General features: G+C 35.5%; 1 protein-coding gene across 9 annotated transcripts in view; it reads left to right on the top strand.

Moving 5' to 3' along the window:
• Positions 1–23729, top strand: part of SEMA4D (semaphorin 4D) — a 201550-nt gene that overhangs the window by 99023 nt on the left and 78798 nt on the right. For 6 of the 9 annotated variants that reach the window (XM_036740942.1, XM_036740943.1, XM_036740945.1 and 3 more), the window contains 2 exons: positions 20095–20159; positions 23355–23395. The gene's annotated coding sequence lies outside the window, so the exon portion shown is untranslated. The remainder of the gene's footprint in view (positions 1–20094; positions 20160–23354; positions 23396–23729) is intronic. The other 3 variants (XM_036740940.1, XM_036740941.1, XM_036740938.1) reach the window with 1 other exon arrangement.

Below are 23729 nucleotides of genomic sequence, written 5' to 3'. Positions count from 1 at the left end.
TTTCTTCAGCCTTCGACACTGTACATCACTGTCTTCTTGATATTCTCTTCTCATTAGGATTTTGTGACACTGTTCTCTCCTGGTTCTTCATCCACCTGTACAGCTATTCCTTCCCATTCTCCTTTGCTGGATCTTCATCCAGGTCCTGCCCCCACATCAAGCCCTTTTGTTCCTAACTACCTTCTTAACTGTTGAGAGCATCACTATCCTTTCAGTCACACAGACTCACAACCTAGCTGTCATCTTTGCCTCTCATTCACCCCACTCACTCACCTCACACATATCTACTCCCTTACCAAGTCCTATCAATTCTACCTTTGTAACATCTCACATATACATACCATTCTCTCTCCTCTGACACTGCCACTCCTTTGTTACAGGCCCTCATCACCTCACACCTGTATATTACAATATTACCCCGATTAATCACCCTCCCCCAAGTTGCACCCCACTGTAACCCATACTCTACACAAATGCTAGTGCTTTGGGGGAAGCGCAGTTCTCACTGTGGCACACACACAATCAACTCCAGTGGTTTCCTGTTACCTTAAACATGAAATATAATTTCCTTCATTTATCATTTAAAGCTCTTTACCACCTAACCCCATTCTACCTTTCTAGCCTTATTATGCCTTATTTTAATTTACATATTCTATGGTCTAGCCAGATAGGCATTCTTGCTGTTCTTCCTTGCATCCCCTCCTCAGTGCCTCTTTACTGGCCTGCCTCTTGGAATCTTTCAGACTGAGCTCAAGTATCACCTTTCACATGAGGCCTTTCCTAGGTCCTATCCAGTCCCCCTAGGTGCTAGTGCCTTTGCTGTCAAGGCACTGTGTTTTGTCTATATTTATATATGTGCATCCATCTTTCCCTCCCAATCCCATTAAGAACTGAGTTTTTTTAGGGTAGTGGCTGTTTTGCTTTTGTTTTTGTAGTTGAAATCCTGGCACAAGTGGTACTTTATAAGTGTTTGTTGATTTATTGCCTTCTAGAAACCATCATTCTACAGCAGGTAAACTGAGAAGCAAATAAAAAATAATTTGAGGAAGGAGCTGTTACTAAGATAGATGATTGGGGAGAGATAAGTGAAACATTTTGAAGATACTTTGTCTTAAGTGTGGCACTTGAAAGTCATTACAGCTGCTTCATTGCCCTCAAAATTCTCCTGGAGGAATTGAGAGTTTTGCTCACTTCTTCCTTCTTTTCAATGGCCTGTGTTTATTACCACAATTTCTTTTTCTTGTCTTATTGCTATAGCTAAGATTTCTACAATTATATCAAATAATAATGGTGACAGTAGACATCTTTGCTTTATTCCTTAGCTTCTTGGAAGACATTTTTCAACTATAGATAATGCTAACTCTTGGTTTTAAAAATAGAAATGGTTTACAATGTTAAGAAAAGGTCTATTTATTTCTATGCTTTAAAAATTTTTTTTAATATAAATTGGGTTCTTTGTCAGATTTTTGTTGTATCTAGTAATAAAATGTGGGGTGGGGTTTTTTGTCTGTTTCTATTAACATGGTCTGTTTTTATGGTTTTTCTAATTTTAAATCAGTCCTTCATTCCTGGCATAAACTCAGCCTGCTCATAGTGGATAATATTTTTAATATATTGTTGTAACCTCTTTGTTCATATTTTATTCAATATTTTTGCATCGATGTTCATTAGTGATAGTGGTATGTCATTTTCTTTTTCTGGTTTATCTCTTTCTGGCTTAAGTGTTGTCTCAGGATTTTGGTAGAATAAATTCTTTCTTGATTTTTGTAAACAATTTGTGACTATTTAAGTTGTTTTAATATTTAATAGAACAGAATAAGTCCATCTCATCCTTGTTTTCTTTCTAGTTCTTTTATATATTTTGTTTGAGCTCTTTTTGTGAGATTGAGTTATTTCAACTCTTTATTTCTTCTATTAATCTCAGCATTTTCTTATTTCATAAACATTCCTCCATTTCATTTAACGGTTTTGTTGCCATATAAATTGCTAACATAGTTTTTAGCTTTTAAAATTTCTTCTTTATCTGTTTTCAATTCTTTTTTTCATTATGACATTGTTAAAAATTATTGATTTGATGAATTTCTATTTTGTGTTTATTTGTGTGCTTTAGAAAATATTTCTTTTCTACTTTTTTTAGTTGCTTGCCCAACAATTGATGTTATTTTTATTATCTGTTGATGAAAGTATTTAGGAATCTAAATTTTCCTAAAATTTGACTGGATCACAAAAGCTTTGGTATGCTGTCTCGCTATTGTCATTTTCATTTATGAAAGTATCTACTATTTCCACAAATTGTTCTATGGTTCTCACATTCCTTGGGCATAAATTATTTAGCCTCTATTAAGGTTTGAGTCTTTTGTTCAAATGCTCTTTATTAATTATATTTTTATGATATTTTAGATAGTAAAAATGTGTTTAATATTTTTTTTGCATTTAATTATGAGGTTTTCTTGCTCTTGAAATATGCAGTTTCTGTAAAGGTGCCATATATAACCGAGAAATATGTATGTTCCTTTTGATTCAAATTCAGTATCCCCAGAAATCTATTATATATAGCTTTTAAAATCCTTACCTTCTACTTAATTTATCTATTTTTTTAAAGATATGTCTAGGTCTGAAAAGGGCACATTGTGGTCCTAGACTATTATAATTTAGTTGTCCATTAACTTTCCCTTTAAGTACTTAAATGCTATGCCATCTGGTGCATATACATTAATTATTGACATTACTTAATTATTTATGATGCCTTTAAGCATAATGTAGTTTTCTTTCTTATCTCTTTTAACCATGTCTATTTTTGCTATGGCCTTGTCTGAGATCATGATTGACACCTCAGATTTTTTAACTTGTCTGGGACATTATAAATTCTACTCCATTTTTTTATTTAAAATCTGTGTAAATATTTATGTTTTCAGTTGTCTTTTTTTGTTGCAAAATATATCATTGAATCTTCTTTTTAATCCATTCTGCTACCCTCTTGAGTTTTACAAGTTCATTCTATTCACCTTTTCAGTTAAGTTTCTTAATTTTTTTACTCAATCATATCCTATTGTAATATCTTCTCCCTTTGGTCCCCCTTAACACCTTTTACACAGACAAAAGTGACAAAAGAGAGTATGATCACCACTAGCAATTTTTAATCATACTCCATTATCTTTCTCCTCTTCACAAAGATCAAAACTAAGTTCTAGTTCTTACCTTTCTTTTCTCTTTCTTACCTCTCCTTTATGATCAACACTATGAATCTGCAGTTTGTTTTGTGACTTTTCCTTCACCAATTCTACCATTTCTCTTTATTTTTTAAAAGTTCCTCTTTTATTATTATGAACTTAACAAATGTTTATTTTCTCATACAAAAAGACAAGAAAAGTAGAATTTCACATGATACCATGAAAATATATATATATATATAAAGTATACCTTGTAGTTTAAGTATACATTAAATTTAACACATTAGCTGTTACACTACTTTACCTGTTTGTGTATCCTGAACTTTCTTTTACTCTCTTCCATGTATTTTAATATTTCATTGGTACTTTTTTCCATATTTTATTCTTACATCACAATCAATCAATACATATGTTTTAATCTCTTACTGTATTCTAGGATTAAACCCCAAGGAGATAAAAGTAATCATACAAATAAAAACTTTTAAAGCAGCACTTTAGCAAAGAACTGGTAACTAAAGAGGTGCCCATAAATTGGGGATAGTTGAAAAATTATGGTATATGACTGTATCAATATATTAATAAGTATTTATTAAGTTCCTCTTATGTTCCAGGCACTGTGGGAGGTACTACAAATATAAATCCAATGAATGAAATAATATCTATTCACAAGGAGCTATAAGGAGCAAGACAATAAAGATACATTTAAGTATATACAGAATAAAGAGAATAAATACAAGGTAATTAAATGTCAGGCCCTAGCAGGGTAAAATTGTAAAACTTTCACATAGAAGATGTGTTAGCTATATTTTGAAGAAGAGAGGAATTCTTTGAGGCATAGGTGAAGAGGAATACATTCTTGCAATGGAGGATAGACATTATGTCTCCTAAATTCTTTTATATAGCCAAATTGACCTTTTTTATTTTCCTTACACATGATCTGTCCAGGACATTCCATTTGAAATGTCCCATGGGCAATTGGTGATGTAGGATTGAAGTTTAGTGGAGAGACTGGGCTGGATAAATACATCTGAGAGTCATCAGCATAGATAATAATTAAGCCAGTGGGAGCTTATAATATCGCTGAGCGAGTGTATAGAGAAGAGAGTAGATAATCTAGGATGGAGACTTGGGAACACATATAGTTAAGGTACATATTCTGGATGATGAACTGGCAAGGGAGAAATAGAAATAGTGGTTAGACAGGTAGTGGGATTACCAGGAGAGGATAATGTCAGGAAAGCCCAGAGAAGCGAGAGTAAGTATCCCGGTAAAGAGGGTGGTCATCAGTGTCAAATGCAACATTATCCATTAAAAAGAATGAAGACTGAAGAAAGACCATCTGATTTGGACAGTAAGAGAGTTTCAAGGTATTTCAGTGGAATAATGAGGTCCAAGATAGATCACAAAGAGTTGAGGAGTGAAAAAGAGAAGAGGAAATGAAAATATCTGTCTTTTCTCTCTTTTCTTTGATCTCTTTTCTAGTAGTGGTATTTCTGGGTCAAAGGACATATACAATTTATGACTTTATGGATATACTTCCAAATTACTTTACAGAATGTTTGGCCTAATTCATAGCTTAGCCAAGAGTGCATTAGGATCCTCTTGTAGTCCTTCCAACAGTGGGTATTTTCCTTATTTGTCATCTTTCCTAAAACGATGGATAAGAGCTATAATCTCAGAGTTGTTTTAAATTGCATTTCCCTTATTGTTAGTGATTCAGAACATTTTTCAGTGGAGTTCTTGATAATTTGCCTTCTTTTGAGAATTGCCTGTTCTTACCCTTTTATCATTGATCTACTGGTTCTTATTCTTACACATTTATATTAGTTCCCTATGTATCTTTCAAATATGAAAGAAATCTAATGATAAATTTACTGCATAGATTTTTCCCAGTTAACTCTTTACTTTCTAATTTCTACTGCACTGATTTTATTTGTGCAAAACTTCCTTTTTTATTTTTTAAAGACTTGATCTCCCCCTCTTATCCAAGCTGGAAGTAGAGGGGCTACCCACAGGTATTTTCCTCTTTTTAGGAAACTCGGTGGTCCCCCACTCCCAGGGGTATACCATAATGATGTGAAGTTTAGTGTAGACATCATATCAGCATAATCCACTATAGCTCATAATTCCCAAGAAATCCACTGAGCTCAGCCTGCCCAATAGCTGAGATTACAGTAATGTATATCACACCTGGTATAAAAAATGAACCAAAAAAACCTTTCAATTTTATGTAATAAAAATTGTCCGTCTTATCTTGTGATCCTGTGTCCCTTGTTTGGTCAAGACCTCTTACCATATCCATTAGTAAAAATGTACCCTTTCTTGTACCTCTAATTTATTTGTTATATGACCATTTGTTTAAAGACCATGTATCCTTTTAGAGCTTATCGTGCTATATGGTGTCACTTGTTGGCCTAAAAGTTTAATTTGCCAGGCTTCTCTCCCATTTTCTAAGCAGTTTTGTAGAATAGTGAATTCTCACTAGTATTCATAATCCTTCTAGTTATGAAACATTCCTACTCATTTTGGTTGGTTTTGTGTCTTGTGTAGCTAATATGATCTAGTTTTTTCTTCTCAAGTCCACAGGAATTTATTAATTTTGCGCTGTTTGCCAGGTACAGTGCTAAGCGATGGGATACACAGAACAGCAGAAACACTGAGCCTGCCTTCAAGGAGCTCCCACTCAAAGGGGGCAGGCAATATGTAAATCAAAAGACATACACACACACACATACATGCTAATGATACATACATAGTGGAAGGAAGGTAATCTCAGAGGACAGACAGTAGTTGGGGAGGGAGGACTGGGAAAGACCTGCAAAAGGTGGAAGTTGGTATTAGTTTTGAAAGAAGCAAGGGAAGCTAAGAGGCAAAAGTAAGGGGGCAGAGTATTTCAGGAACGGGGGAAGTATCTGTATGAGGAACAGCAAGTTGGCCAGTGAAACTGGATCATAAGGTGCGTAGAGAGGAGTAAAACATAAGTAGGTTAAAAACCTAGTAAGAGGCCAAGCTTTGGACTTTATATTTTATTCTGAAGGTTAATAGGGAGCCGATAGGTCAGACCTATGCTTTAGGAAAATCACTTTTAACAGCTGAGTGAAGGATGAATTTGTATGGTGAGAAACTTGAGGCAGGAAAACTAATTAGAAAGCTGTTACAAATAGTCCAAGTGAGAGGTGATGAGGGCCTGTACTTTTGTGGTGGCTATGGTACTAGAGAAAAGAGGACATAAAAGAAATCCCATAAAAGTAAAAATGGTAAGATTTTACAACTGATTGGATATGTGGGGTGAGGAAAGATGAGAAGTCAAGTATAACACTAAAGTTGGCCAGGATGCCTGGGATAACAGTAGTTCCCTCAAAGGCAATAGGAAAGATGAGATACAGTGCCCTTTCCTATTCACTTTTTCTTTTCCATTAAGTCCTTTCTACTTCTGTAAAAAGTGTTTTAGTTATTTTTACACAATCCCTTTGCCTTGGTAAGTGTACTTCTAAGTATCTTACAAACTCTATAGCTATTTCAAAGGAAGTTTCTTTTTCTGTCTCTTTCTGCTTGGTTTTGAGAGTAATGTATTGAAAGATGGTTTGTATGAATTTATTTTATATCTTGCCATTTTGTGTCATCTGTGCCATTTTCATTTAAATCTTTAGTGTTCTGTAAGAAAATCACTATCTTTTCAAAAAGTTGCATTTTGTTTTTACTTTGTCAATGCTCATTCCCTGAATTACTTTTCTTTATTAGAGCTATATTAAATAATCACGCTAACAAAGGACATCTTTTTCTTTTTTTTAACCCCTGATATTACTGGAAAGACCTCTAGCATTTTTCCATTACAGATAATACTAGCTTTTTGTTTTAGGTAAATGCTGTTTACCATATTAAGGAAAGATCCATTCACTGCTGCAATCTGCAGCTTTTGGCAGTCTTTTGGACATCTCCCAACCCTGGTTGCGCTGATCTTGTCTGTTTCCATGTGTAATTAATTACCTCCCATAGATCTAGAGCTTCAGGCTTCATACTTTGCAATGGCCTTACTCAGATTATGCTGACTTTAGTCTAGTTTCTTGAACTATCCTCAGACTGGTAGTGATGGGCTTAGAACATTTCCTTGACCTATTCTAAGGTCATAGCTTCAGGTTGTGGGCTCAGAAGCAGCCCCGGGGAGATTATACCAGCGGCTCGTTTCCTTGCATTTTCATCTATGAGGAGGCCTCTGTTAGAGGTGCTTGTTTTTCTTTGGTTGTTTTGTTTCACATGACATTCCTTCCTTGCTAACAGATGTGTCTTGGGAGAGCTAGGCTTGACTAGAACCCTTCATGGCACCTTTCTTAGCTTGAAGTTCATGCACAAACTTCCTAACAGTATAAGTATCAAAGCTTGGTAGCACAGGGGAGAGCTCACTAATGTTATAGTCAAAGGATACAGGCTCAAACCATGTCTCTGTAGCTTACATGTGTAATCTTGGATATGTCACTTAACTGCCCTTTGCCCTCAGTTTCCTTATCTGTAAAACAGGGGAGGGGGAGAAAGAGGCTGGCCAAAGTTCCTTAATGTAGCAGCTCATTCAAGTCTGCCCTTTGTCCAGGGGCCTCCATTACTCAGGATGACTTCTGGGGTTGTAGACAAACCCTGTGCTAAAGCTGAGTTGGTTTTTCAGCATTCACAGAAGAGGATAGTGGTGCCTCAGTGAATAAAACCGATATATTTCAGAAAATATTGTAGTAAAAAAAGATTCATTTCCCCATTGACTTATCATTTTGCCAGTTCTTGGAGCGAAAATATGGTGTGGTGAAAAGAGTGTGGAACTGACATGTTGTCAAATAGTATTATACAGCAAATCTCATTTGCCCTACATAAAATTAGGGAATTGGAGAAAAAATAGCAAAGCTGTACTGGAAACACCTTCCTGAATGTAGAGGAAGGCAATAAGAAGTCCCAGTTCTTTTAGCTGTATGATCTTGGGTAAGTCTTTTAACTTGTTTGAGTTTTCAGTTTCCGTGTCTGTAAAATGAGGATAAAAATAACTACATGAGGACAGGTATCAGTTTTCATTTGCAGAATGAAGGAATTCCACTAGACAGCTCCTTAAGTCTTTTTTTCTTGCTCTAATATTCTATGATTTTATATTCTGACTTTAGACTGACCACTTTCCTTGTTATTCTAAACATAGTGGTCCTATTGAATGTGCTGCTGCTTCAGCAAATAGAGAGCACAGTGTACCCACCCCAAACCTTAGGTGTTGTCTTGCAGAGAGCTTTGTAATTAGGCTGCTTCTAATAATAAATCACTCTTATTATCAGGATCTCTGACTCACCACACACTGTTTTGTTTTTTTCCCAGCTTATGATTTTAAAGCCACAATTACATGTCCTTGTGAATCTAAATTATTCAATTCTAGTAAAAAATCCTTGTTTATCCCATACTTCATATAATTTAACATTAGGAACTTATTAATCTTTGTAGAAAAAAATCTTTATGGAAACCTAGTTGAACCCTGGGTTCTGCTGAAAATATTAAGAAACAGATTGTTCTAAATGCAGTAGCCTACTACTTTTAGCAATTAGCAAGCTTCTGCTGTGTTGCACTTTGTGTGATCTAATCTCTTTGGTGTTGGGGGGAGGGTTTGGTAATGGAATCTGACAAAAAATATCGCTCCATCCTTACACATAAGGCAAACTTCTGCTGAAGATGGATTTAAATTGCTTTATTTAAGCCCCCCTTTATGGTTAATAAAATACTTAGACCATACCAGGTTTCCAGTCTCCTAACACTGTAAGCTTTTTGTCATTTAGGCATTATTTCTAACTCAGAGGTAAATTTAAAAGAGAAACTCTACTGTCTTTGAAGCTTATTTGTATTCTTACAGGACCATTGCAATATAAAGTAACTTGATATAAAGTGGTTGCAATGTTCACATTTTACGGATGATAAATATATCGAAGCCTAGAGATGGAAAAGTTTCTTAGCAACAAGGTCTGGATGAAATGCAGTCTGTGATCTGGCAGGTCTTTGTTTTCTAGAGAAAGATAAATATCCTACCAAAAGACTTTGGGGAGGATGTGAGAAATTAAGCTATTCCCAGCAGCTGGACAAGGATTAGTTCTATTTGCCAGTGTTTGATGTTAGGGGAGTTACGTATTTGCAGGTGAGGATTGGATTTTCGAGAATATAAATATAAATTCCTTGAGGGAATGGACTGTTTAATTTTTGTCTTTGTTTCCTCAGTGCCTAGAATAGTGCCTGCCGGGTAGTAGGTGCTTAATAAATGCTTACTGATTGATTCTGTCATTACTGTTGAACATCAGGTGACTGGTAAAAGCATGGAGGCAAAGAATGACACAGTTGAGCTTCTATGTAATATTTGATTCTGGCTTTTCAGTTTGCAAATCTCATATTATAGTGAGAGATATAAAACAAACAAAAATCCTATCCACTACATGTAAGGCAAAAATATTATCAGCCATTCATAGAAAAGGTTGCCTTCACTCATTTCTATTTTTTTCTCCTCTCACTCATCTCAGTCTTTGCAATCTGGCTTCTGACCTCATCCTTCAATTCAGACTATTCTGTCCAAAGTCAACACTTAACTTTTTAGAATTTAATTTAGTTTTTTAGTTTTCAACATTTTCAAGATTTTGAGTTGCATTTTTTTTTCTCCTTTTCTCCTTCCCTCCTTCCCCTCACCCCTCCCTGAGTTGGCAAGCAATCTGATGCAGGCTATACATGTACAATCATATTAAACATATTTCCACATTAGTCATGTTGTGAAAGAAGAATCAGAGCGAAAGAGAAAAACCATGAGAAAGAATCTGCATTCAGACTCCATAGTTCTTTCTCTCCATGTGGATAGCATTTTCCATCATGATTCTTTTGAAATTGTCTTAGATCATTGTATTGCTGAGAAGAGCTAAGTCTGTCAAAGCTGATCCTTGGGCAATGTTGCTGTTACTGTGTACAGTATTCTGGTTCTGCTCACTTCATTCAGCATCAATTCATGTAAATTCTTACCCCAATGGCAGGGATCTTTGGATTCGTCAAACAATGATATTACTGTAGTCATTTGCTTCTGTATATTGTGCACCTAATCTCTCTACTGATGAGTCTCTCTGTTTATTATCCAGTACCAAATTGTTTTGATGATTATAGCTTTGTAGTATAGTTTGAGATGTGGTGCTGCTAGATTCCCTTCCCATTTTTTTTCATTAATTCCTTTAATATTCTTGACCTTTTATTCTTCTAGTTAATTTTGTTATTTTTTCTAGCTCTTTAATGTAATCCTTTGGTAGTCTGATATGGCACTAAATAAGTAAATTAATTTAGGTAGTATTGTAATTTTTATTGTATTGGCTTAGCTTATCCATGAACAATTAATATTTCTCCAAATATTTAGATCTGTGTGAAGCGTGTTTTGTAATTATGTTCATGTAGTTTCTTTGTGTGTCTTGGCAGGTAGACTTCCAGATATCTTAAACTGTCTGTAGTTATTTTAAATAGAATTTCTCATTTTCTTCCTACCGAATTTTGTTGGTAATATACAGAAATGCAGGTAATTTTTGTGAATTTATTTTATATCCTGCAACTTGGCTGAAGTTGTTAATTATTTTGATTAGTTTTTCTTCTCTAGCACCACAATTGAAAAGCTTTGATTCTGCAGTACTCAGCTTTTCTTACAGTCCAACTCTCATAGCCAGCCATACGTTGCTACTGGAAAAACCATAGCTTTGGCTGTAAGATGATGTCTCTTGCTTTTTAGTATGCTGTCCAGACTTGCCATAGCTTTCCTTCCAAGGAGCAACTGTCTTTTAATTTCATGGCTACAGTCATCAACTGCAGTGATCTTTAAGTCTAAGAATATAAAATCTGACACTGCTTCCATTTCTTCTCCCTCTATTTTCCAGGAAGTGATGGGATCAGTTGCCATGATCTTAGTTCTTTTAATGTTAAGCTTCAAGCCAGCTTTTACACTCTCCTCTTTCACCCTCATCAAGAGGATTCTTCATTCCTCTTCACTTTCTGCCATCAACTTGGCATCATCTGCATATCTGAGATTGCTGCTATTTCTCCCATTACCCTGAATTCCAGCTTTTGATTTGTCCAGCCTGGCATATACTCTGCACATAAGTTAAATAAATAAGGTGATAATATACAGCCTTGTCATACTCCTTTCCCAATCTTAAATCAATCAGTTGCTCCATATTCATTTCTAACTGTTGCTTCTTGACCCACATACAGGTTTCTTAGGAGTCAAGTAAGATGATCTAGTATTCCCATCTCTTTAAAGACTTGCCACATTTTGTTGTGAACCATACAGTCAAAGGCTTTACTGTAGTCAATGAAGCAGAAGTAGATGTTTTTCTGAAACATCCTTGCTTGCTCCATAATCCAGCTCTTAATAATTACTTTTTTTCTTCTTTATTGGTTCTGAATTTACCATTTTCATTTTTTTTATACTGACAATTTGATTTTCTTTTTCTTAATCAAGTTGGCTAATGGCTTGTCTATTTTTTTAAAGAGTTCCTAGTTTAAAAAAAATAAAAAAATAAAAAAAGAGTTCCTAGTTTTATTTATTAATTCTTTGTTTTGTTTTTTTTTCCTCTCAATATTATTAATCTCACTTTCAATTTTTCAGGATTTCTCTTTTGGTGTTTAATTGAGGTGTTTCAATTTGTTGATTTTCTAAGGTTTTTTAAAAAATTGGATGCCCAGTTCATTGATCTGCTTTTTCCCTCTTTTATTGATGAAGATGTTTAGAGAAATGTTTTCCACTGAGTACTGCATTAGTTTCATCTCACAAATTTTGATATGTTGTTTTGTTGTTGTCATTATCTTTAATGAAACTTGATTATTTATATGATTTGTTCTTTTACCAACCCATTCTTTAGGATTAAGTTATTTAGTTTCCAATTCATTTTTGATCTTTTCCTCAAAGGACCTTTACTGAATATAATTTCTGTTACATTGTGGTTAGTAAAAGATGTAATTGATATTTCTACTTTTGTTTGTGAGGTTTTTATACCCTAATACAGGGATGTCAAACTTACTCCTTTCTTTACTCCTTTCTATTCCCATTCAATTTTCCTCAAAGTTCTATCATATCTAACTTTTCTAAAATTCTATTCAGTCCCTTAAATTCTTTCTTATTTATTTTTTGGTTAGATTATACTAGGTCTGAGGGATAAGTTGAGGTCTCCTATTATAGTTTTATTGTTGATTTCTTCTTGTAACTCATTTAAGGTTTTTTTTTTTTTACTTTAAGAATTTAAATGCTATGCTATTTGTTACATATATATTTAATATTGATATAAATTCATTGTCTACGGTAAAATGTTGTTGTCCTACATTTATCTCTTTTTATTGGGTCTATTTTTGCTTTTCTTTTTCTGATATCATGATTGATACCTGTGCCTTTTTTACTTCAGCTGAAGTACAATAGATTCTGCTCTAGCCTCTTATTTTAAGTCTGTCTCTTTCAAGTGTCTTTCTTGTATAAAATGAATTGTTAGATTCTAGTTTCTAATCCATTTTGCCCTCCTCTTTTGTTTTATGGGTGAATTCATCACACTTACATTTACGATTATATTAAGCGTATGTCCCCCCATCCTTTCCTCTTATACATTCTCTCCCCTTTTTTTCCCCTTCTCCCTCTTTAAGAGTATTTTTTGCTACTATTTCCCTTAATCTACCCTCCTTCTTATTGCACTCCCCTACCTTCTTTTTTAACATCTTTGTCTCCTGTTCCCCTGTTGAGTAAGATGTATTTCTGTACTCAACTCTTTGTATGTGATAGTATTCTTCCCTCCTTTAACCAGTTTAGGTGAGAGTGGGTTCAGTTGTCACTTGTTCCCCCACTGTCCACTCCTAGTTGTAGAAACTCTTCTTTGCATATGCTATTTATGTGACATATTTTCCTCCCTTTTTCCTTTCTGTTCTCCCCTCTCCCAATATGTTCCTCTTCTCCACCCTTGCCATTTTTTTTGAGATCCTTCAAACATATAGAGATATCCAAGGATTTCTGTCTAATTTTTTACTTTTTCTGTGACCCATGATGATGGTAGAATTCTGAGGGGCTACATGTTTCATCTCCCCACATAAGAAAATAAAGATAGAGACTATAAAGAATGTAAGTAGTTTTAATCCGTTATGATTGCCCACTCATGTTTACCTTTCCTTTTGATTCTTGTGCTTATATGTCATGTTTTCTACTCATTTCTGGTCTTTTCATGAGGAATTCTTGGAAATCCTCTATTTTGTTAAATATCCATTTTTCCTCCTGTAGGATTAAACTCAGTTTTACTGGGTAAGTTATGCTTGGATTAAGCCTAGGTCCTTTGCTTTCAGGAATATCATATTTCAAATTCTCCTCTCCTTTATAATTATGGCCTTTATATGTTGTGTGATCCATTCTGTGGCTCCTCTGTTCCTAAATTTTTTCTTTCTGGATGCATGCAAAATTGTTTCCTTGACTGTATTTTGGCTATAATATTCCTGTTTTCATTTTGAAGATTCTTTTAGGAAATGACCAGTGGATCCTTTCAATTCTGGTTCTAAGATGACCAGGGAGTTTTCTATTATGAGTTCCTAAAATATGATATCTAGACTCTTTTTGTTTATGACTTTCACGTTGTTCAGTGATTCTTAAATGACCTCTATTCAAATCTGTCTTCCAGGTCAGTTATTTTTTCCTATGAGATATTTCACATTTTCTTCTATTTTTTCCAGTCTTTTGACATTTAAAAAAAATGTCTTAATCTCTCATTTGGCCAATTCTAATTTTCCAGCAGTTATTTTCTTCAAGAAGGTTTTGTATCTCTTTTATCAAGCTGTCAATTCTGATTTCATATCTTTCTTCCTTAACTTTCACTTCTTTTCTCATTTCCCCCCTCTATTCCTCTCATTTGGTTTTTAAAATCATTTTAAACTCTTTTAAAAGTCTTTCTTTCACTGTTCTAAAATTTTTCATTGGACTTATTCCAAGCTGCATTTTTTAAAGATTTTTTTATGTAAGTGTTTTTGAGTCATTCTCTTGTGTGTTTGTGTCTTGAGCTTCCCTATCACTGTAACAGTTCTTTTTGGTGGGATTCTTTTTGTTCTTTGCTTATTCTTCCAGCCTACTTCTTCACTTTGGACTTTATGTTGGTGCTGGGGCTCTGAGTACTTCAGGGAGTGATATCTGGTCTGACTTTCTGTCCACTTATGTCTTTTCATGATTGATTATCATTATGATATTGCTGCTACTATGCACCATGTTCTACTTCATTTTGCATAAGCTCAAATGAATCTTCCCAGGTTTTTCTGAAGCCATCCCCTTCATCATTTCTTACAGCGCAGTAATACTCCAGCATACTAATATACCGCAACTTCTTCAGCCATTCTCCAGTTGATGGAATTTTCAGTTTCCAGTTCTTTGCCACTACAAAAAGAGCTGCTATAAATACATTTGTACACATTGGTCCTTTTCCTTTGATGTCTTTGGGGTACAGTGGTACTAGCACTATCGTTGAGTGAAAAGGACCCAGTTTTTATAGCCTTTTGGGCATAGTTCCAAATTGTTGTACAGAATGGGTGGACCTATTCACATTTCCACCAATAGTGTATTAGTGTCATCTCCTCCAGCATTTGTCATTTTCTTTTTCTGTCATCTTAGCGAGTCTGATGGGTACAGAGTGTGTTATCTCAGCATTGTTTTAATTTCCATTTCTCAAATTATTAGTGATTTAGAGCATTTTTTCATATCAATAATGATAACTTTGATTTCTTATTCTGAAACTGCCTGTTCACATCCTTTAACCATTTATCAACTGGGGAGTGACTCTTATTTTTGTAAATTTGGCTCAGTTCCCTATATATTTGAGAAATGAGGCCTTTATCAAGAACTTTCTGTAAAATTTTCCCCCCAGTTTCTTACTTTCCTTCTAATTTTGGCTGCATTGTGCAAAACCTTTTAAATATAATGTAATCAAAATTATCCATTTTACTTCCCTTGATCCTCTCTATCTCATTTGGTCACAAACTCTTTCCTTATCCAAATCGGATCTGATGGTAATTTTTCCAGTAATTTGCTTGAGATACATCACCCTTATCTTGGTATACAGTGTGATATGTTGCTTTATGCCTAGTTTTTGCCAGACTGCTTTCCAGTTTTCCCAGCAGTTTTTGTGAGACAGTGAGTTCTTGCCCCAGATAGCTTGGATCTTTGGAGTAATCAAACTAGTGGTCATTTATTTATGTATATTTTGTGCTTGATCTACTCTGTTGTTCAACCACTTTATTTCTTAGCCAGTACCAGATTATTTTGATGATTACCACTTTGTAGAATAGTTTGAGATCTGGTACCTTCCTTCACATGTTTTTTTCCATTGATTCCCTTGATAGTCTTAATCTTTTGTTCATCCAGATGAAATTTTGCTATTTTTTTCCTAGCTTTATTTAAAAAATTCTTTGATGGTTTAACATAGCACTGAATTAGTGGATTACTTTAGGTAGTATTGTCATTTTTATTATGTTGGGTTGGCATATCCATGAGAAATTAATATTTCTCCAGTTGCTTAAATCTGTCTATGAAAAAAGTGTTTTGTAATTATGTTCATATAGTTCCTGTATGTGTCTTGGCAGTGAACTCCCAAGTATTTTACACCATCTATAGCTATTTTGATGGCAGTTCTCTTTCTTTCTCTTCTTGCTGGGTTTTGTTGGGTGATGATTTGTTTGGGTTTACTTAATATGTTACCTTATCTTATCCCAGTCCTCTCAAGTGGAGCCTATATCCCTTTCCTCTTTTGTGTTTAAAAAAAAAAAACCACAACTTCTTCCAAACATGAACTGTCCCTAATGTCTACTACATGACTATTTTATATGACAAAAGGGAACCATTTCCATATATACAGCAATATACAAAAAGGAGATCCAGTTTGAAACTATTACTTTCATGGTTTTTGTTCTAATGTGTATGTGCATAATTGTGTGTACACATACTATATACACTTTAGTCTGCATTCTGCTACACATACACATAGACTTAAATGTATTGGATGTATACACATACACGTATGTGTGCATCCATACACACATAGACATACTTCAGTCTTCACTCTTGAGTTCATCACCTCTCTAGCTGAAGGCGGAGTGTATGTTTCATCATGGAAACATTGCTACTGTGATTGGTTTTGTTCTATGGTCAGAGTTCCTAAGTTTTTCAAAGTTTGTCTTTATAGTATTGTTCTTATTGTATAAATTGTTCTCTTGGTTTTACTCATTTTATTTTATATCAATTCATACAGATCTTCTCAGGTTAGTTTGATGTATTTCTAAACCAAACTAATTATATGTATGTATATGTGTTCAACCCCACTTTGTTCATTTCATCTAATATCTACTCTCCCCACCCTTTCCTCCATGTTCTTCTCACACACCCCAATTATGAGAAATGCTACTCCCTTCTTCCTCCTTAATACATTAATATATTCTTTTTTTTACCCTCTTTTCTCTTTCACCTTTTAAAAACTCTCAGTTCATTTCCAGCATCTCTTTTTTTCTTATTTAACTTTCTCAGTATATTTTGAAGACCTTAAGATTCTGAAGGGATGCTTGTTTCTTCACCCCTTATTTGAATGTTAGAACTGCATCATCCTACATATCCTTGAAAATGCTCAAATAAATTTAACTTTCTTGGTTTTTCTGGATTTGTGTTTGATTTCAGAGTTCCTACTTATCTCTGAAGAAAAAATGCTTGAAAAGTTCTGTGTTCCATTAATGGCCTTCTTTTCCCTGAAGGAACATAATTCAGCTTTGCAGGATAAGTTATTTTTAGTTGTAAGCCTTTAGGTTTTGTCTTTTGGCACATTATATACCAAGGTCTCCTTTCATTTTTATAAGGAGCTTCTAGGTCTTGGGTGACCCTGACTGTAGTTCCTTGATATTTGAACTGCTTTCTGGATGCTTATACACATAATGTGGAAGCTCTGCCATTTCTGGTATTGTTCCTTTTGGGATTTTTTTGCAGGAAGTGATTTGGTGGAGTCTCTCTATTTTCAGTTTGGTCTCTGATTCTAATACATATGGGAAGTTTTCATTTATGATTTCTTGAAATATAGTGTCCAGTCTTGTTTTTGTTTTGTGTTTAAATTCTATTTTACAGAGAACTCATTAATTCATAAACTCTTGACCTTGTTTTGTAGTTCAGCTGTTTTTGATAGTAGATGCCTTTTTCTTTTTTTAACCTTTTGATTTAGTTCTAATATTTCTTGCTGTCCTATGGAATTATTAATTTCTCTTTAGTCTATTCTAGTTTTCAGTGATAGCCTAGTTTTCCTGGATCAGACTGACCACTTTCTCTTCTAAGCTACTTATTTTTCCAGGTCTTTTCCTCCAGAGATTTTATTTAATTTTTTTTAATCTTTTGTTTCTTGTAGGTATTCATATTGTCCATATAGAAAATACATATTTACATTTGAGTCATTGTTTGCAATTGTTGTGGAGAATTACTAAACCAATAATTTATGATACTGGTTTGTTTTTTGTTGTTGGATTTTTTTTTTTCTGCTTGTTTCTTCAGCAAGCATTTTTTGACTGGGGCTTTGTGCCAAAGCTTGTCTTTGCCCCCTGCTGCACTTTTGGCGGGACAGTGGGTCCTGCTTCATCTTGCTGTGGATCCCCTGGACTCTTATGTTTACCTCCACATTTCAGGGTTAGCTCTTCTTGGGTTTTGGAGGTTCAGAGTGGTGGATCTTCAGGGCATTCTCTGATGTTTGAGGACCGAGTATTTTTTAAGTATCTCAGAGCCTCTGGGCTTGGGTTGTCTCATTTTGAGTGCTGCAGCCCTATGCTAGCCTACCTCCTGGTTGCCACTGTGTGGACCCTCCAAAGTGTATGTGGAAGGAAGGGTTCCTCCTCTAGGAACCCTCTGGACCGAGAGCAATGCAGGCTATACTTATCCTGTCTTTACAACATCTAGTTCTCACTTTGTTGGAAGGACCAGATCTTCTTTCCTGTTGCCAGTGGGCTTCTGGCTGACTTTTGTGGTATTCTGTAGTGGAAGAAACCATTGTAGCCTTTCATTGGGATTCATTGTTCATTCAGTCTGACGTGAATTTATGGGTTTTGCTGCTGTGATTATGACTGGTTTGCCCGCTTCCAGTAAGTGCTCCATTCCTTGTTTCTTTGAAAGTTTATTTTCTTTCTGTATTTGTCTTTTGTTCTCAAAAGAAACTGGTTTCCCTAAGATACAGTTGATTGTGTATATGCGTATTTGAGAGGAGTAAGAGGAGTTGAGTGGGATTACAGCCACCCAAGTACACAGTAAAGAGAGCTTCCCTTTTATGTCATTAGGCTTTTTCCTCAGCTCCGGGCTCATAAAACAAAAGATTTTATCAGTACATGTTATTATAGCGTTTCAAAACCTGGAAAAGTTTAAATAAATTTAGATTGAATCATTTTAACAGAATGAGTTGCTGTGGTTTTCTTATGGGAAGCTTGGCAAGTAGGAGAGAATGAAGCAGTGGCCTCAAGCAAGCTTCCCTCTATTGTCTTCCTATCTTTCCCATCCATTGGAATTGTGCTCTATGAAGCAGTTTGAATACTTAGCAGTTTAGTTTAGGTACCTCAGTGTCTGGTGCCTTATCCTGCCGGGTGATCTTCAGAATCTTCATAAGATAATTCAAATGGAAGTGATTCAGTTTCCTGGCATAGCACTGGTAGACTGTCCAGGTTTCACAGGCATACAGCAATGAGGTTAGCACCATAGCGCTGTAGACCAATGCAAAGTGTCTGCTTGCCAAAAAGATTTTTATGGCACACAGGGCAAGTGTTCACATGGTGGTCAGAAGAAGCGATACAAGGACACTCTCAAGGTCTCTCTCAAGAACTTTGGAATTGATTGTGTGACATGGGAGACACTGGCACAGGACTGCCCAGCATGGCATGCCCTCATCAGAGAAGATGCTGTGCTCTATGAGCAAAGCAGAATTGAAACAGCCCAAAGGAAACGCAAGTTTGGAGTATCCACCCCAAATGTTCACATGGACTAGAGCATTCCGAGCTCGTGTTGGCCTGATGAGCCAGAGTCAGACACATTGAATCTTGACTCAAGCATAGTGATGTCATTTTGGTCCTCTTCAAGAACGAAGGACAACAACCAATCTTTTCCATTCAATTCTCTTTCTCCGCCCACTCCCACCCCCACCCCAACCCTAAGGAGCCATTTAGGGTGGTAAACTAGAGATGCCTAAAGAGAAGAGATGTGAAGGAATGGCTCTGCCCATCTGAGGGTGACAACTAGGAAAGAGATAGAAGCTAGCTCTCCTCCTCAGCCAAACATCTACTCCCCACCACTGTTGGAGTAATTAGACTTATTCTGCTTGGCTCCAGAGGAGACAGCTAGAAGCAGTGAGCAGAAATTGCAGGGAGGTTGATTTCATTTGAATATCAAGGTTCATAAAATGTAGATGGGTTTTTAGATATTATCTACTCCCTTCATTTTATATAGGAGAAACCTGAGGCCTGAGGTTAAATGACTTGTCCAAAGTCACGCAGGTAGTAAAGCTTTCTGAGAGTTAGAGAGCTAATCAAAATATGGAATAGGCTGCCTTGGGAGGTAGTATATAGGTAGAAGTCTTCAAATGGAAGCTCCATGATCATGTGTCGTGTACAAGTTAAATTAACTAATCTCTGAGGTCCTAATTCCATAATTATGTGTATTTTTTTAAAAACTAAACACAGCCTGTCTCAGGCTACCTATCTTATACATACACCTAAGTTATATGCATAAAACTGATGTTATATTAAAATTAATATTTTGCACAGGATTCTTGGATTTTTTTATTATGAGAGAGAATTTTCCATAACTACTGTTTTAGAAGTAATGCTGTGCATATTTTCATGCTTGAATATTTTAAGTGCTTAAATGAATTTTATTTGCCATTTGTTTCAGATAAGAAGATCTCTTAAGTTGTATCCTGTTTCCAGAAATAACCTGAAAGTTTGAAATACTGCAAGGTACTATTAAAGATTATTTCATTTTATGTTTTATATTTTCACTTCCATTAAATTCTTGGAAACCTTCCTATTGCTTCAATAAACCCTGGATGAGAGGTAGTCATTATAAATGAAACAACTGAGGGCAAATAACTCACATCCTTTTTTAAAAATTTCTCTTTGTTGGAGGAAAAAATCTATTTATGCTAGTGGTAGCACCTAAAGTCAGTGTTACTCCACCATTCTCTCACATTTGCACTTTTTGTCTCTCATAACTTATCTTTTCCTGTCACTTTATATCTTTTCTCTTCTCATTTCTAACTTTCTTTTCTATCAATTCTGCTAGTTTAATTCTATTCTTTTTTGAATTATGCTTAGGCTTATGAACGGTGCTAGTCAGTATGGCTTAGCTTTCCTTTTTGGAATTCAGTATAAAAATAGAATGCAAGTGAATGCTACCAGTGGCAATAAGACAGTAGCAAAATTAAATGTATAAATAATATGGCAAAGTAGGAGCAAAACTCTCCTTATTCAAATATGGCATGATGAAAATCTTTAAGGATCAGCAAAAAACTGAGACAATAACTTCATCATAATAGCAGTATATAAACTAAACCCACAAAACCCAATAGCAGTAGAAAAGTCTAGGAATTAAAAATAGAAAAGGAAGCCCCATTCATAATAACTACTACTACTACTACTACTACTACTACTTCTTCTTCTTCTTCTTCTTCTTCTTCTTCTTCTTCTTCTTCTTCTTCTTCTTCTTCTTCTTCTTCTTCTTCTTCTTCTGCTACTGCTGCTACTACTACTACTACTACTACCTCTTCTTCTTCTACTTCTCTCTTCTTCTTCTCTCTTCTTCTTCTTTCTCTTCTTGTTCAGTCATGTCTAACTCTTTGTGACCTCCTGGACATGAGACCCTTCTGTCTCCAGAAATCTGTCCAAGCTCATGTTCATTGCTTCCATGACCCTATCAATCTCATCCTTATCCTCTGCTGTCCTCTTTTCCTTTTGCCTTCAGTCTTTCCCAATACCAGGATCTTTTCCGATTGATTCCTGTCCCCTTACTTTGTGGCCAGAATATTTAAAGTTCAGCTTCAGTATTTGTCCTTCCAATGAATAATCTGAATTAATTTCTTTAATTAAGTATCAACTGATTTGTTCTCCTTGCTATCCAAGGGACTCTCAAACTTCTTCTCTAACACCACAATCCAAAAGCTTTGATTCTGCAGTTCTCAGCTTTCCTCTTAGTCTAACTCTCACAGCTATACATTATTACTGCAAAACCCATAGCTTTGACCATACGAACTCTTTGTCTGCAAGGTGAAGTCTCTGCTTTTTAGTATGCTGTCCAGACTTGCCATAGCTTTCTCTCCACAGAGCAAGTGTCTTTTAATTTCGTGGCTGCGGTCATCGGACCCTGCTTCCATTTCTTCTCCCTGGCACCAGTTTCCATGATCTTAGTCCTTTTAATGTTAAGCTTCAAGCCAGCTTTTGCACTCTCCTCTTTCACCCTCATCAAGAGGCTTCTTAATTCCTCTTCACTTTCTGCCATCAAAGTGGCATCATCTGCGTATCTGACATTGTTGCTATTTCTCTCATTACTCTTAATTCCAGCTTTTGATTTGTCCAGCCTGATGTTTCACATGATGTACTCTGCATATAAATTAAATAAATAAGGCCCTGTCGTACTCCTTTCTCAATCTTAAACCAATCAGTTGCTCCATGTTCAGTTCTAACTGTTGCTTCTTGACCCGTATACAGGCTCCTTAGGAGACAAGTAGGATGATCTGGTCTTCCCATCTCTTTGAAGAGTTGCCACATTTTGTTATGAACCACACAGTCAAAGGCTTTACTGTAGTCAATGAAGCAGAAGTAGATGTTTTTCTCAAACTCCTTTGCTTTCTCCATAATCCAGCAACTGTTGGCTATTTGGTCTCTAGTTCCTTTGCCTCTTTGAAAACCAGCCTACTCTTCTGGTAAATTCTTGGTTCACATATTGCTGAAACCTGGCTTGCAGAATCTTAAGCATAATCTTGCTGGTATGTGAAATGAGTGCAATTTTTTGATAATTTGAACATTCCATGGCGTTGCCTTTCTTTGGGATCTGGATATAAACTGATCTTTTCCAATCCAGTGGTCACCGTCGAGTTTTCCAAATTTTCTGGCATATTTAGTGCAGCACTTTAACAGCATTAACTTTTAGAGTTTTATTAAATGCGTAAAACTCTTGGGAATCAGTCTACCAAGGCACATTTTCTACTTAGTTTTCAAAATGATCTTCCCAGAGTGAAAGTCTGATGAAGCACCACAATAGTCAAGAAACCCCACTGGCTCCTTGTTACCTCCACGATCTAATATAAAATACTGTTAGGCTTTTAAAGCTCTTCATAACCTGACTTCTATCTACATTGCCATTCTTCTTATGCTTTATGACCCTCCACATATTCTTCAACCCAGTGACATTGGCCGCCTTCTTCCTGGCCAGCATACTTCATCTTCCAGTTTTATGTCTCTTCATTGGCTGTCTGCCATGTCTGGAATAATACTCTTCCTCTTCATCCTTCAAGTCTTAGCTAAAATCTCACCTTCTGCAAGTACCTTCCCTTTGATTTATTCGATGGGTGGATGGATGGATGTTGTACATAGATGTTGTTATGTTATCTCCCCCATTAAATTGTGAGCTCCTTAAAGGCAGGGAATGTTTTTGCCTTTCCTTGTATCCTTAGCACTTGGCCTGGTGCCTGGCACATAATAAGCACTTGATAATGCTTGTTGGCTTACTGACTACATATATATATCTATATATGTATATAGATATATATGTATATAAATATATGTATATATATATATATGTGAATTTAAACTCCTCCTTAAAGAAATAAATAACAGCTTAAATAACTGGAGAGATAGTGCTCATGGCAGGGCTACATCAATATAATAAAAACAACAATAATAGCTAAAATAATTTATAGATTTACTACTATACCAATCAAACTAGCAATGGTATACTTAAAGCTAGACAAAATAATAATAATCATTTAGAAGAACAAAAGTTTTAGAATCTCAAGGGAAATACTGAGAAAAAAGTATGAATCAAGGGAAGAATAACTCTTCTAGACCTCAAATTATACTCTAAAGCAGTAACCATTTGTGCTGCTTACAATGCCTTCTCTCCTGCATCACTGCAATAATGTTCTTTTCTTCCTTCAGGTCCTGCTGGATATCTGTGGTCTAACTGGAGCCACGTCTAGGTACACTTGCTTTATTTAAGGAACCTCTGTTTATCTAAATTAGCCCTATGGATGAACAGGTCTCTCTCTAGGCTCTCTGAAACTTTGCAACAATAATTTAGCCAGTTCGATTTTAATATCTACCTGTCCATCTCCTCGATTTATTATTTTTCCATCTGCCCAATTTATAAATGAAGCACAATTACAGAAAAAGGAAGAGTGTATTCTAGAAAGGGGAGTGTGGTAGTTTAAGGAAGCATCCATTGAAAATCATTATTTGCTCACTAGTGAGCAGCTCAATTTAAGTTTCCAGAATCAGAATTTAATGGCACATAATAAATAATACCAATGGTCA

The sequence above is a fragment of the Trichosurus vulpecula genome, chromosome 1, assembly GCF_011100635.1.
Source record: "Trichosurus vulpecula isolate mTriVul1 chromosome 1, mTriVul1.pri, whole genome shotgun sequence".
Classification (NCBI taxonomy): domain Eukaryota; kingdom Metazoa; phylum Chordata; class Mammalia; order Diprotodontia; family Phalangeridae; genus Trichosurus; species Trichosurus vulpecula.
This window is presented reverse-complemented; position numbering and strand designations above follow the sequence as displayed.